The sequence below is a fragment of the Myxine glutinosa genome, chromosome 2 (assembly GCF_964187855.1).
Source record: "Myxine glutinosa chromosome 2, kmMyxGlut1.1, whole genome shotgun sequence".
NCBI classification, from domain to species: domain Eukaryota; kingdom Metazoa; phylum Chordata; class Myxini; order Myxiniformes; family Myxinidae; genus Myxine; species Myxine glutinosa.
In genome coordinates, this window is record NC_136262.1 from 192,593,146 (window position 1) to 192,602,091 (window position 8,946).

Here is an 8,946-nt window from a genome sequence, read left to right on the forward strand (position 1 = left end):
TTTGAACGAAAACATGAAATTAGGGTGGTATGATGCTCAAAGACACCTAGACATAAGTTGAAGGAGGTCTTCATCCTACAATTGGCAGGAATAGGCGGGTTTTGCGTTTATTCTTTGAGATCACCATTTAGTAGATGTTTTACAAGGGGAATGAAAAGAAGAATGAGGAGAAGATTTTATTTCCCTATTTTTTTTCCCTGGGAAGTTCTCTAGCATCTAAATGATTGATTTGCTGTTGTAAACTCGTTCACACATGGCATGGATGTCTCTGAGTGTAATAAACCCTATATAACTGCTCCTGATTGTTTCACAGTGGTCCACGGTGTTGTTGGGTCACAATGTCACCACATCAAAAATGACAACACAATGTAAAGACGTGTACATAAATAAAAAAGTTGTCTTTATTCACGTGTTTCTTTGTTACAAATGTTATTAGAAACAACATAGGAAGTGGGAAGTGTAACATCTGGGGTGTATCAATTAGACAAAATAAGTAAGGAAGGGGAAAGAAAGAGGAAATGAGGGTGGGAGTTGTAAGTAAGGTTTGAGATTTTCATTAAAATTCACATTAAAATAATTAATTACTTTTAGTATCATAGACACAAAAACGAGGTGAAATTATTAATTATATCATGTGTTTAGCAACTTAATACTGCACTCCACGCAAACAGGGTAAAATATCACTTCATAAACAGGAAAACGTTTTGAAAAAGAAAAGGCGATTCAACCCAATGATAACTTATCAACCAAAGCCCAGCTGTACCCCAGTAAAAGAGGTTTTGTTATTAAAAAAACAAACCCACAAACGATTTATGGAAAGCTTTACTGTTGTTGATGCTAAAAACGAAACTTGCTTAACCACACCCCGTGATCACCTGGTGCAAATAGTTCATGTAATTGCAGAAACAATTACACTTGTATTTATCAAAATGAAACGCACAAAAACAAAGAAAATCACACTAAATTTTTGAGATTACATGATTTTTGCTAAATTTGATTATTGGATATATATTGTGTTTTTTATTTATTATATGATCTGCGTAATCAGCATTGAAAGTAAATGTAATTCCTTTATAAAGATGCATACAAAACAAATCATTCGCACAGCCCTGGATGCACAACAACCTCAAAGTTAACGTTTGCTAACAACACACACAATATGCAAAAGCGGGATCTCCGCCAAAACGTGAATGGCCACAAGAGAGACATGCTGAGTGAGAATAACCTGGCAAAAAAATGTCGACGCCGTCGAGAAAAGCTCTTCAGTGGGAACTTCCTGAAATATTTCCATTGCTGGCTTGGTCTGTTTTTCTGGCCTTGTCGCGATCTCGGTCGTGGTTGAAGCTGGCGAGGTCGATATCGGTTGAGTTGTCGTTGGACAGCCATCTTGAAAAGTATTATTTCTGGTAATTGTATTTACAGATTCCAACGAAACTAAGCATGTTACACCGTCTAGATCCGTTTTTGGGGATGTTTTCAGTGTTTTAAATGAGATGTTGAACCTCATTATCCTCTCATCCTTATTTTCCTCTCACCCACTTCATACGTCATAATTATACCCTCACCATCCCACTCAGCAACAAACCAAGGCTTCAATAGTCCTGCACACTTCTTCACCCCTCTGCATTCAGGCCGTGAAATGCCTTGTGGTCGAGCTTGCTCAGTGAGTTGTACATAAGGTCCAGTGTCTTGGCATCCTTTTGAATATAATCTGGTACATTATTCAGGCCCTCGCAGGTCACACTCTTCTTGCTTTCATCGCATTCGCAGCCTGTTGAGCATTTCAGTCATCACACTGGACCAGTGTAATCCAGTCATCACACTGGACTCCACCCAGGAAGAGCGTCCAAAACACGGCCATTCTGCTGAACCATCGTTCCATCTTGATGCTCGACGTGCAACACTTTCAACAGTTTGCCAGAGCTTTGTGGATTTGATTGACGGCACACTTGGAAACCGGAAATCCACCGATTAACAGCCACTGGTGAATTGATTTTCTCAACCTAGAGCAAAACAGAAGAAGTTGGCCAATAGCAATCTCCTTCTACAGTTTCACATTTGTTAAAAGTTGTCAGATTATTTCCTTTTATCCAAAGAGATCTGTTGAAACCTTAGTTGTCTTTGATTAGCAAAAATAAAAACTTTTAATCATTGTGGGTTCAGCAATTGTGAGCAAACAAATGTTCTCAAACTTTCGACACTTTATCTTATTTGAATATTTCAATAGTGATGAAGGAATAATAATAATGAAACAATGCGTCTAGAAAGCACAATTGATATTGAGTATCAATAAAAATTAATTTGCATCAAACAGCAGCATCATTTAAAGATGTGACCTGAAGAAACAGTGTGCTGAAGAAACGAAGAAAACGAAGAGCAGAAGTGAACGGAAATGGAGCTTTTTAGTTAGTGATGAGTTAATCTGAAGTGATGAGTCAATCGGAAGTCAACTGGAAAAATGTAAGAGAGGATCTGAGGAAATCTCTGAAACAAATGTATCGGAAAAGTACATTGGATAGAATTTGATTAAAAGATAAGTGTTTTACGAGTTGATTTTTTTTTGAAGAAGAAGAGTGTTAAAAAGTTTGGATGTGGATTAATTGTGCATAATTATATTATAAAACCATTCGGCTTTGGTCACGTGAAAATTAATTATTTGCAGTAATAAAGCAAACATGTGGAACTGTATAAAGCCCCTGTGGAAGCTCTTTCCTCCATTGACTTTCAGTGTCTGTGATTTAGACTATTTTATAAACTGTGCCGTCAATGAACACCGTGTAAATCTTTTATTGATCACTGTAGTCAGTAGGTTATCCTCTGTCGTATGCCAAAAAAATTTAACTTAATTTTAAAAATCTTCCTCCATGCCCTGCCTCCGGTTCCCAAGATTCGCTTTCATTATATTGTGTTCTTTCTCTCTCCTCCTCCCAAGCCCTTCACCCCTTTCTCTTCCCCTTTCCTACCCTCCTCTGTGTTTTGTAATATTTAAGCAGCTCCTTTTCCATCATAATAATCCAGTTGGAATAGTTAAAGGTTTTACCTGATTGTTATTAAAATGATCAATGAATTTCATCTGTACCTATAAAAGGCAAAAATCTCTCTATCTCTCCCTCTATCACTCGCTATCTCTCTCTATCTCTCTCTCTCTCTCTCTCTCTCTCTCTCTCTCTCTATCTCTCTCTCTCTCTCTCTCTCTCTCTCTCTCTCTCTCTCTCTCACTCTCACTCTCACGCTCACTCTCACTCTCACTCTCACTCTCTCTCTATATCTATCTATCTATCTATCTATCTATCTCTATCTCTCTCTATCTCTCTCTCTATCTTCTATCTCTCTCTATCCCTTTATCTCTCTATCTCACTCTATATATCTCTATCTCTCTACCTCTCTATCTCTCTTTGTCTGTTTTCTATGCACAGCCACATATTTTAAGTTACAAACTCCAAATTCAAGGTACCAATACAACTTTGTGTTGGGGATAGCATAGGCTATGTGGTCACGGCCTCACACAGAGGTATGGTGGAAAGAGAGGGGCAGCATAAATTCTCTATGTAAATGTGTACTCTGTAGCGCCACCTGTTGGTGGTGGCAGAGGGTATTAAATCCCTTTTTTTACCTGGGCAACGCTGAATTTAAAGGACTAAATTTATTTTTCAAACAGGATGAATAAAAATTGGTCCATCAACGAGCGATGGATAGGCTTCACTAGTAACATATAAAGAAGAGCTTTTAGAGCACTGTTAGAATGCAATCTTAGGAAGAATATGCATCGTGTGGAAATCTCACATTTTATCTTTATTTCATGTGCTTACACCAAGATATTGTTTTTTTCTGGATTATTGACATGTTGGAATAATATCCGGTAATGTCACTGCACAATGCAGTCATTCAGTCCTCATGTATAAAAATATATTCAATACTGACTTGATGAATATGATTGATATATAAATTTCTGAAAATTCATAGCAAATGAAGAACATAACCCTGCACCATTACCAAAAAGGGGCAGTGTGCCAAGGTCACCAGGATTTTCACAGGTTTTATTAATGCCAGGTCTGGATAATGTTGTGTCTGCATTATTCGCATAACCAATTAAGTTGTACACAAAGAAATGTAGTTTTGACCATTAGAAGATTGAAAATAATAGGAACAATTTATGTTAATATTGGAGTTTCAAATCAAGGTACTGAACTTAAGAAAAGTAAAGTGCTTTCACAGATCAGCCAGTTGAATTACATGCCAAGAATCAGTAAATAACTCAAACGTTCCATAGTTTAGATTCATTCTGGAGGCCTTTACATCATTAAAAAATTAAGGAAACACATAGATTGTTCATGATTTTCTCTTTAGGGGTTGATCAAATCTTGTTAAATAAATTGTATAATGCGACTCCTGAGGTAATTCTGAAACTCTTCCAAATAGACAATGTTTTGGTGGCCGTTAAAGAGTAAACTCCAATGTTCATATAAACTCAAAAGTTCAAAAAGTAAAATTTGTTTGTTTTCCTTCGATAACTGAACAAGATTTATATTGTAACTTGCCATAATGGTTTGAAAAATAATATAAATTTACAAAAATAGATGTAGGAAAAGTATAAACACTGAGCATGAAAATGAGGAGTGAGCTCTTTTAACAGCAATTGATTACTTTAAGAAGAATGGTCTTTGTGAAATGGTTTTCTAGAAGCAAAATGGTGGAAAATGCAAGTAATTTGATCATTTCTTGAGGATATAACATGCATAAAAATGTTGTCCCGTATTTTTCTTGGTGTACAGAGTCCAGGCTCATGGAAGAGCTAAAACACGTAATGGATCAGTACGCAACATAACAAAAGGAACTACAGAAAGAGAAGGGGAAATGGCAACAGAAGGGCTGAGGGTCAAAATACAACAAGAGATGCCGGTAAGGATAAGGGGTAGGAGAGGATGTGGAGGAGAGGGGGGGGGGCATGGGAGGAATGGGGGGGGGGGGGGGTGGGGGGGGGTTGGGCGGAAGAATTAATCAATTTTATGATTGACTCCTTTGTCTCGTCTGCCTTCAAGTGTTTAGTGGCATGTCTATTCTTTTTTTACCATCAGTCTGTATTTAGTCCTTTTTTTATGGTAACATTACCTTTCTCTGTTATCTTCTGAATATATACTGTATTTATATAAGAGCGAGTTGTGTCTGCGTGAAGTATTTTCTCTGATATTTTAAAATAAAATTCCAAACCTGAGGCCAATTGCCCCGAAGGCCTACATATCCTGAGACCAATTGCTCAACATCACAAAAAAATGCAATTCTTCATCAAATAGATGTTAAAACAAAAAACGACACTGGCCGATCGAGCATTCTCGACAGCGAGAGGCGTGGAACTCGGTTTATGCCTCGGCCCTTCCACCCCACGTACAAAGGCGAATTTTGTTATGGGAATCAAACCAATTGCATTTAAGTATTTATATTCTGTATGCAGGTAAATTGGACCCTTTGCCCCATCATTGTCATGGTGTACTCCCGGATAAATTTTTGCTTCACCTTTAAACATCAATCTCCTCGATGGTTTACTGAGGTCTAAATAACCCAATCTTGATCAGGTGACCCAACCTGTTATTTTTTTTACTCGTACAATATTGCCATTGTAATATTTATTGCTAACTTGGCATGAATTATACTATGGTTTGAAAATATATTGTGCTTTGTCTGAAGGTCTCACACATCTTGCAATACAAAAGTGTATAAGGGAATTGGTGTTTAAGACAAGAGTGTTTGAGCCAGCCTTTTTCACAAAATCTTACACAATTAAATAACAACTGTAATTTTTTAATGAACATGCTAAAAACAATGAATATTTTATCAAGTGATGCATTGTTACTTCATGCAATTATTTGCAGATAAACAAAATCCATGGTGAGTGATTAACTGAAATGTTGTAATTTTAATATTGTAGAATGAAAAAAAAATCATTTTTCATAAAAAAAACAATTTTATTACATTAATATTAGGATACCGTATAAAAAAAACAACTTTAGAGGCCAAAAAAAAACAAAAAAAACCAAACAAACCGTATACAGAATATATACCGTATACCGTATACAGAATGTATACCGTATACAGAATGGTAATCCATTTAGAAATAAAGTGACATGTAAGATATTTGCAAGCTTAGTGGTTAGGTGGAATTGCCAATGAGTATTTGAAAAATTTGTAGTATTTACTGTCATGTACTTTTGTTCATGTCAAGAAAAGTAAACTGCCTTTGTGTGAAAATGAAAGATTATAATCAGTGTGTAATATCAGCAATGAATGGCAGTGAAATGTTGTCTCTTACAAATAAGATGGTGCAAAAGTTGATCATGATTCTGTCTCGGCATCACAAAAGGAGAGAAGAAGAGAATCCAATGGATCGGACATAAAAGTAAACTCAACGACACATTGCTAACAATAAAAAACCTGGAATTAAATGTGGCACGGACAGAGCAAAAAAGGCCAATGATATTTACAAAAACTCACAATATAGAGAAAGACCTAGAAGAAGCAGAAAAGACCAAAGATTATATGAAGAATGGAAATTGAAAGATTTGCTCGAGTACAATGGCCTCAAATTGCTGAAAATTGAAAATATTTAAATTGAATGGCATGCACTGGAACACTCAACAATTGGTTATTCAAGACAAGTCGAGGAATGAAACATTTTAACCTTCCTTTATGATTATCTTTTGCATCATGTGAGTCTCAGAAATTCAAAAACCTAAAAAGTTAAAGAGATTGCTTTGTGGGTAGAATTAGCAACCCGACATCAACTTTCACTTTGAACACTTTGAACAAAGTTGGCTAACCCCCGCTCTAGCTTGGGAAATGGCCTTAAAATGCCTGTTGTTGTGAACAAAGTTACTAAATGATGTGAATTTGTACAAACAGCTTGATTGGGAAAAGAGTCAAATTTATGTTGAAAAAGAATGTTTGGCTTTATGCTAGTTATCCTGTCAATTTGTCACTCATGCATTTCCTTTATATTGGAAGAAATGATTGAATGACTAAATATTACACATACGGTCATGCCTCGGAGAAAGCCAGCTTAGCTGCTTTGGGGCATCAATAATTTCCTTTAAATATCATAATTAAAGACACACACGACTGTTGAAGGTAAGAGAAGAACAATCTGGCATTGAATGAATACACGTACTCTCTACTATAATTGTTTGCACATTGAAGTGTTTTGTGGCATAAATCCTGAAATGATGTATAACTAACTGCACATGTTCTAGTCAATTCTCCCGATTCATTTTTTCAGTAATAATGATTCACGGAATTTTTTTTATGTGGTCATAATGTTCCTTCTTGGAGGCATTTACCATTAGAATTAAGATAATATTAAACTGTGTTCATATGAGTGTTAAATTGTTGGTAAGAGAGGGAAAAGGTGATGTTTTCTCCATTCTAAACCACAGATAAACATCACATTTCAGAGTTAATCTTCCATCAAAACATGTGCTTATCTTTTCAGTACCAGGGTAAGAGCACTAACTTCACCTCACTTGTGAGAACAGTAAACTAAAGCAAACAATGTAAAAACAAATTTTGTTAATAGTGATATTAATTCCATTCTAATACACGTGGAACACATTTTAAGTTGCATTTTGGAACAGACAAAAATTAAAGTTGCATTTTGGAACAGACAAAAATTATCTGTTGTCAAAGTTTAACGTTACAAATAAAATTGACAAAAAATTGTCAATATATAACGATACAGCTTGCCATGTCAAATGAAAGACAAAAAGTAAATCCATAAATGTTTATATATTACATCTTTATTAAATTCTGTTAACTGAAGTAGCACTCTTCCCCTCCACCACCCTGACCCGCAAATTATAACATTAAAACATAAATTGCTCATACTAAACTGTTACATTTATAGAAATGTTACACATTTTTCAGAGCATGAGAAAAATAATTCGAAGTTACATTTACGCAAGATATCTATAAGATGTTAATCCTGATGAGATGTATCAACAAGTCCAAAAAAATTCACATTTATGCTTCTGCTGGGAGCGATCAATCATTGCTTGTTTGTTCTCCCTTTAGTAACCAAATTAAATTTACAATACAGCGAATAATTATTGCAGAGCAAATTTTTTGGTGAAAAGCAACTTTGGTAAATGGCATAAAGTAGTTAAGACTATGTGTTTGTGAAGTTACTTTGTTGTTTGGTTTTTAAAGAAAAGCATTTTGTAATATCAATGTGAATACTCAGTTGTGAGTTGGAAAAATTTGCAGGATTTCATAATATCAAAATCCTTGTTTTATTAAGTATAAAAGTCAGAATTATTGTTGTTTTTTTGGATACAGTGAGATTCAGCTAAATTTATAAACAAAGGAAACAGTGAATGTGATGTTATTGTGATTAATAGCAAATATGTTTTAATTATATTAATTATTAATTAATTATATTAATCAATTATACAAATATTGTTTGTATAATTCACTCCAGTTTGTCTTTTCTTTATATCGCCATTTATGGCAGAAGCATGTTGCATCTCTCTGGTAGCGTTAAACAGTTAAAATTGTACGATTCACATAATTATTATTTTCTCAACCCTCTTACCTCGCTTTGAAGCTCTGCTGAAAAGACTAGGGCAGAAATTTAAATGAAGGAAAAAGTTTCAAAAGGCACCAGATTTGCTCTCTGTCTCTCTCCCTCTCTCTCTCTCTCTCTCTCTCTCTCCCCTCCCTTACTCTCCCCTTTGCCTCTTTTCTCCAGATCCCTCTCTTTGGGTGGTTCTTAAGTAGTCTCCCGCGATTACGTCATGGTGTGAACTCACCAATCGATGAACAGAATCCAAAGGCTTGGCATGATAAGCAAGTGAGAGAGAAGATTGGTGTTGGCAATTGGATTTAAAAGTGTAACTGGATAATATAAAGTCACTAATTGATATAAAACCATGATTTACATTTTACCTGGTTTAAAATATA

General features: G+C 35.4%; 1 long non-coding RNA gene across 1 annotated transcript; it reads right to left on the minus strand.

Moving 5' to 3' along the window:
- Positions 1-375: 375 nt before the first annotated feature.
- On the minus strand, positions 376-8,732 carry LOC137418026 (uncharacterized). Its single transcript, XR_010982555.2, has 2 exons — positions 8,579-8,732; positions 376-2,003 (listed from the first exon to the last, which is right to left on the minus strand). It is a non-coding gene; the product is annotated as an uncharacterized LOC137418026 (long non-coding RNA).
- Positions 8,733-8,946: the final 214 nt, after the last annotated feature.